We start from the raw sequence: 6,641 nt of genomic DNA, 5'->3' as shown, positions 1-6,641 counted from the left end.
GGCGCCCCTAAAGAAGTTTTCACTTCAAAAATTAAAAGCGTTCTTATTGGTAGATAGTTAAAATGTTGGCAGCAGAATACTGTTGACTGCTATCTTCTACAAATGTGTTTTTATCTGCATTATTTAGGTTATGTTTGAATGTGGAACGAAAAAGTAAAATAAAAATATAACTAAAACAAAGTTAAGTTAAGGACAATTAACTTTATAAAAGCAACGAATAGACAGTGTATACTCGTCGTACAAATCTATCATTTAACTACCAAGCATAGAAATATTTTTCTTTCATGCAAGTGGATAATCACGTAAAAAATGCTTAGACACACCGGAAACTTCAATATTTATTATTCTCGATAAAGCTTTAAGTTTTCGGAATAATTTTAAATGTGGTAATTTTTTGCTTTTAGTGCTTCTAACGGTGCAATTATTCGGTCTTATGGCTTTAGCTATCGGTGTCAAATTGATAAACAAAACATGATGAATAATTTAAAATAAGAATTAGTGTGAAGTTTTACCAGCTTAGAAGACCGTGTGGAAATGGACTATCGAAAACCAAAACCGAGAATCATTAATCCAAAAGAAAAAACAAACTTCTTCCTTGGATTCTTTTTCGTGTAAGCAACGCATTTCATAATACGTTGGAATTTAACTTTTTTATTAAAATTCAGCTACGTAAGAAAACTCTTCGCGACTGGATTCAAAAAAGAGTTTAGAGAAGCTGACATATATGAAGTACTTTCGTCTTACAAATCGCAAAAATTGGGATATCAGTTAAAGAAAAAATGGGATAACCAGACACTTAAAAATAAACCATCATTATTTTTGCTTCTATGGAGTTGCTTTGGAAAACAATACATGTTAATCGCTGTTTCTCAAATCATCCCAATAATGATCACGTATTCTGATGTGATATATTCTAATGAATTATTAGTTTACTTCTTTTGTAGAATTTGTCGACCAAGAATTGTGAAAAATTTTGTATCATACTTCACAACTAACCACAACAACTTTACTAAATCCGAAGCATGGTTTCTTGGAGTGTCATTTGTTATTGTTCAGTTTATTGAATTTACATACGCCGATAATCTTTATCTGAGTCTTGAAACACTCGGAATCAAAATACGGACAGCTTTGACAGCCATGATTTACAGAAAAATGTTAAAATTAAATTTGTCGCAACTTGGAGATACATCAGTCGGCAAAATTATCGCCTTGATAACTAGAGACGTTAACGAATTTGACATTTACGTTTGCTATCTAACATTCTTGGGGTGCGAATCTCTGCGATTTTTAATCATATGCTATGTGGTGTACACGGAAGTCGGTTTGTTGGTGTTAACTCTCGTTGGCATATTTTGCTTTATCATTTCGATTCAAGGTAAATCGTAAAAACTTGATCACACATTTTGTAATATTTTTTCTTTAGTTGTATTAGCTAAAATATTGGCTTTGTTAAAAGTCAGAACTTTAGAGAAAACGGATCAGAGATATCAATCAAGAAACCAAAGAAATGTTGGACGCTATAACTTTGATAAAATGCTATCTTTGGGGCGACAATTATAGAAAGAAAGTTTCAAAAAGAAGGAAGTAAGTAAACCGTAAAAAATCATGCAACTATTGAACGCATTTTTTTAATAAAATAAATGTGGTAGGTACTATCAATTGTCATTTGTTAACTTTGATGAAAATGTGATATTCTTCGCAAACTGAGAAAATAGTATTTAGTTATTTATATTTAAACTTTTGTTAATCACTGTTTCAGTAACAATTTTCATCGTCTAGGATTTTACATAAAAAACATGATAATTATTTTTGCCATTTTTAATCTACTTACTTTTAATGATACAAATTATATTTGTTGCGTTGGCAACACATTTACTATTTTATGTTGGTACATTTGACTGTCAAATTCAAATGTGACAGTTCAAAATTCAAAATAAATCATTGTACATCTAGAATCTTAATCTAGCAAGCGAATCAACAGACAAGTCTTTGACAAATGACTAGGAGTACCAATTACTCGGGAGTGCCAACCCACTACATTTGCATCAATCTACAGTAAATGTTTTTCTGAATTTTTTTCTCCATTTTCAGGGATGAAGTGTGTCTTATATACAAGATTTATTTATTACTAGTTGCCAAATATACCCTTTCGGAAGTCGTTTTGAGCACTGCTTGTTATATTTTCATGATTAGTTTAATCTGGTTTGGAAACCAAGTCAAAGTCGAGACAATATTTTTCTTGATGAACACCATCGAACCATTAACGACATCTCTTAAAATACTTATCCCAAGAGGAATGCATGAGTTGGTAAAAATGACGGCGGTTTTAAAAAGAATTGAACGATTCCTTATAAGTTTAAATTCACAAAAACATCTTAAACGAGAAAACAAAAATAATGTTCCTACAGAAATTACATTATCAAACTTAGATGTGTACGTTGGAAACCGTAAGATTATTCAAAACATAAATTTAAAAGCAGATAATGGACTCATTGTTCTAACTGGGCCTATGGCAAGTGGAAAGAGTTTGTTGTTGCACGTCATAATGGAAGAGTACCAGTCAGTTGAAGGAAATTTGAACATAAATGGTAAAATTTCTTATGCCTCTCAAGAACCATGGCTTTTTCCATCAACTATTAAACAAAATATTTTGTTTGGAGAGAATTATGATGAAAAGCGATATTTGAAAGTTCTCCAAGTTTGCGCTCTCGTTCAGGATATACAATGTGTTCAAGGAAGAGATAGTTTCATCGTTGCTGACAGAGGCATTAATTTAAGCAAAGGGCAGCAAAGCAGAATTAATTTGGCCCGTGCTGTTTATCGGCACTGTGATATTTACCTGCTGGATGACTGTTTGTCTAATTTAGACGTTTTTGTTGGGGACTATATCTTTGAAAAATGCATCAAAGGATTTTTAAAAGAAAAATTAGTGATCTTGACTACGCAGAACCCAAAATATATTAGAGGTGCAGATCACACCCTAATTGTAAATAATCAGAGGCTACACCAAGTTTAAAAAAAAACCTCTTTCAAAGACAATTGTACTAATTGTACAGTTGAATGGAAAGAAGAAAGCGTACCAGAAAATGTAATTGAAGAAGATTTCCTAGAAACATCAACTTTAATTGCAGGAAGAGCAATCGAAAAAAATATATACCAAGAAAAGTTGGAATCGGGAAATGTGAAACTGAAGAGTTTTAAGAAATATATCGAACACAGTGGTGGACTCCGTATGTTTATTACAATTTGTATTGTATTTGGTGTGCTTCAGTTTTCCAAAAGTGGTATGAAGAAGCTAGAAAACAACTGGTCCGTTCGGTATTATTTTTAGCAATTGCTCAAACGTATTCTTCTAGGATTAACACCGAGCAGCAAATAATTAATTGGACAAATTACAACACCACAGCCAATGAAAATTATAAAAGCGCTATTGAAGAACGTCTACAAATGACTTATTTATTTCCAGTTGCTTTGGAAATTCTATCAATAATGACATTTCTAAAAGGTGCCGTATATTTTTTACTGGCCAGGAAAGCTTCAATAAATTTTCACTCTGTACTTATGGAAAAAGTTACGAAAGCTCCTATGGAATTTTTTCGCAACCACTATTTGAGCCACATTTTAAACCGATTTTCTGAGGATTTATTGTACATAGATGAAAAAGTTCCTTATTCACAGTACCTTGCTTTGGAAGTAAGATTTTATTTCTATCGCTTTTCCATTGACATGAGTTTAGGCCATTGCAGAAGTGGTGGGAGTCATAATTCTGATGGGTACAGTAAATATGACGTTTCTGATGGCTTCATTCGCATTTTGCATACTTCCTCTGGTGACATCTATATTTTGTTTGAAACTTGGAACAGCTCTAAAACGACTAGAAATTTCCAGTAAGTTCCTAGCGATAATAATTTTTCTTTGTTATGTTGGAATTTCAGCTCGCTGCTCATTACTTGGTCATGTAAATGCCACTGCTGAGGGGTTACCAACAATAAGATCCGCAAATGCAGAACAAATTTTAATCGACGAATTTGACAGACACAACGATTGTATACTTCTGCGTCGTATTTGTATACCTGTTGGTTCAGAGCTCTCACTTTCCTCCTTGACATTTATTTTTCATTGTTTACACTTTTAATAATATTGTTGTTCTTGATTAATAGCCATGGTATAAAAAGTACTGCTTCAATTGAAATATAGATGTCTAAAAAAATTTTTTCTAGACATCTCAGCTATAGATGTCGGTTTCATTCTATCACAATCAAACCTGTTTAAAAGAGGCCTAGACTTGGGACACCGCAGGATCACAAAACTTCGAACCGAAATGACGGCTGTAGAACGAATTTTAGAATATTCGAGCCAGAAATTAGAACCTATAGATGGTATCGCCGTCGAAGGTTGGCCTCAACAGGGAATAATAAATTTCAGCAATGTTTATTTTTCATACAACACCTGCAACAGTTATGTATTGAATGATCTAAATTTTATTATTGAACCACACCAGAACATCGCCATTGTCGGCAGAACAGCTGCTGGGAAATCATCTATAATTTCTACAATCCTGCGACTGCACAAGTTCGAAGGAAATATTTTAATAGACGGAGTCGACATCACAACTCTTCCGTTAGATACTCTCAGAGCAAATATTGCAGTAATTTCTCAAGATCCTGTTTTACTCACGGGAACGGTTCGTGAAAATATTGATCTTGCGGGAAATTATAGAGACGACGAAATCTGGAACGCAATCAAAGCAGTCAATTTGGATGAGTTGTTTCCTGATCTAAACCACAAAATCAGCAATGTTGACGTGAATGTAAGCTTGAGCCAGAAACAACTTCTTTGTATGGCAAGAGCTATTGTTCGTAAAAATAAAATCATAATCATGGATGAAGTAACAGCAAATGTGGATCAAGAAACTGAACAGATGATACATCAAATAGTACGAGAAGAATTTTCTTGTTTTACGGTCATAATGATAACACACAAACTAGATTATATTCTTGAATTTGACAAGGTGATGGTTTTGGATAAGGGCAACATCGTTGAATTTGATTGTCCATCTGTTTTGCTAAGTGACTGTGATGGATCATTTTACAGTATGCATAAAAAATATATGTGAATTTTGAAGAAACTTAAGGCTCTTGTTATGTTAATTCATGTATAGTAAATTTAAAAAACTACTGGACTGTCAAAATTAAATTTTAAATAAAATGATTATTTTGACCTTTTTGCTTGGGTATAAAAATTTTTCACTAGATTGTACCCACGTCAAAATCTAGTTACAAAATATATTTAGGTTATGTTTTCCTTTTTAATCATTGAACTAAAAATGTTTTGAAGACTTGAAACGAAATGCAGCAACTAAAAGAACTGGAGCAATTTAATCAAGTTTATAAAAAACACAAAGAAAAACAGACAAACTGAAAACAGGTAAAAACTAAACAATAACCAAAATTGAAAATCGCTTCCCATAGCTGTCTGAGCCAGATTCCGCTAAGGAGTAAGGATATATTGGGTGGAACATCTCTAATACCCACATAGTTAACCAATCAGCTTTAATTAGGTTTTCATTTTCACAATGCAAAATGCTGTTTCTCCACAGTTGGGTTAAAATCAGAAACGTTTTTTTGTTGAAGGTATGGCTTTATAATACGGTGCGATCAATTAAAAAATAAATCGAGTCGGCGTGTTACCTATGGCAACCCATGCTATAGCATAGGCTCCAAAGCAAACTCGATTTATTTTTTAAATGATCGCTCGGTATAATAATTTGTTATGGTCCTCTTCTCTCGCGCCACCATAGTTCGTTTTGAATTTTCCATTTTAACTTTTTTACAAAATATACTTAAATAACTTTGCAATTTATTTGATAATGTCAATTTAAACAAATGATTAGTTTGAAAAATCAAAAAATCATAGATACCGACCGGGCAATATGAAAATAACCAGTGATTTTTTAACCAACCTAACAACTCCAATTATTTCGTATTATATTTTCCAATTCATTCTGTTAGGTATTTTTGTCCTTCTCGTTATCATTTTATTTGTGTATTTGTATGGATTGAAAGATTCCTTGGAAGTGCATAATTTTTGAAGCAAAAGAAATACTTTTATAATTTTTTTGTTCGACATTGTCAGAATTTGAGAATTTTCTCCTATGTGAACGGATTTTAGTAAATGTCACCAGTTATCAAAACGAAACGTCCAGCTAATTTTAAAGATTTTAAGCGATTTGGAGCCTCTAAGGGACTCGTCGAACAAAAAAACGTTGTATTCAACTCGTTCGTGTGTAAATTGGGCTTTTTTGGCACTCGTGGGCCACTCGTGCCAAAAAACTCCAATTTACACAAGAACTCGTCAAATAAACAAACAGAATCTGGATTCATCGCTGAACATCATATTGTGCCATTCCTCTCTCCATTGTTGTCGCAGGCGAGTAAGAAGACGTCGTGGAGAAAGGTCTGATATTGAGTTTGCTGTTGTTAGATTTCATTCGGGGCAGTATGACATCTGTGCAATCCTCGAGGAAGTTCCTAAAAATGTATATTCCTCCTCCTGTTGACACCCTCACTGATAAAGAAGATCTAAATGACGATCTTACGATGGAAGAACAAATAGTGTCAGATATTGGAGGAACATTTGAA

The 6,641-nt window shown here is 33.1% G+C and overlaps 1 long non-coding RNA gene across 1 annotated transcript; it reads left to right on the top strand.

Annotated features, from left to right (window-relative positions):
- The first annotated feature begins 434 nt into the window (after positions 1 to 434).
- Positions 435 to 5,495, top strand: LOC138131809 (uncharacterized). Its single transcript, XR_011159905.1, has 8 exons — positions 435 to 611; positions 666 to 893; positions 945 to 1,584; positions 2,092 to 3,309; positions 3,357 to 3,693; positions 3,737 to 3,887; positions 3,936 to 4,165; positions 4,221 to 5,495. It is a non-coding gene; the product is annotated as an uncharacterized lncRNA (long non-coding RNA).
- Positions 5,496 to 6,641: the final 1,146 nt, after the last annotated feature.

Source organism: Tenebrio molitor, chromosome 5 (genome assembly GCF_963966145.1).
Source record: "Tenebrio molitor chromosome 5, icTenMoli1.1, whole genome shotgun sequence".
NCBI classification, from domain to species: Eukaryota; Metazoa; Arthropoda; class Insecta; order Coleoptera; family Tenebrionidae; genus Tenebrio; species Tenebrio molitor.
This window is presented reverse-complemented; position numbering and strand designations above follow the sequence as displayed.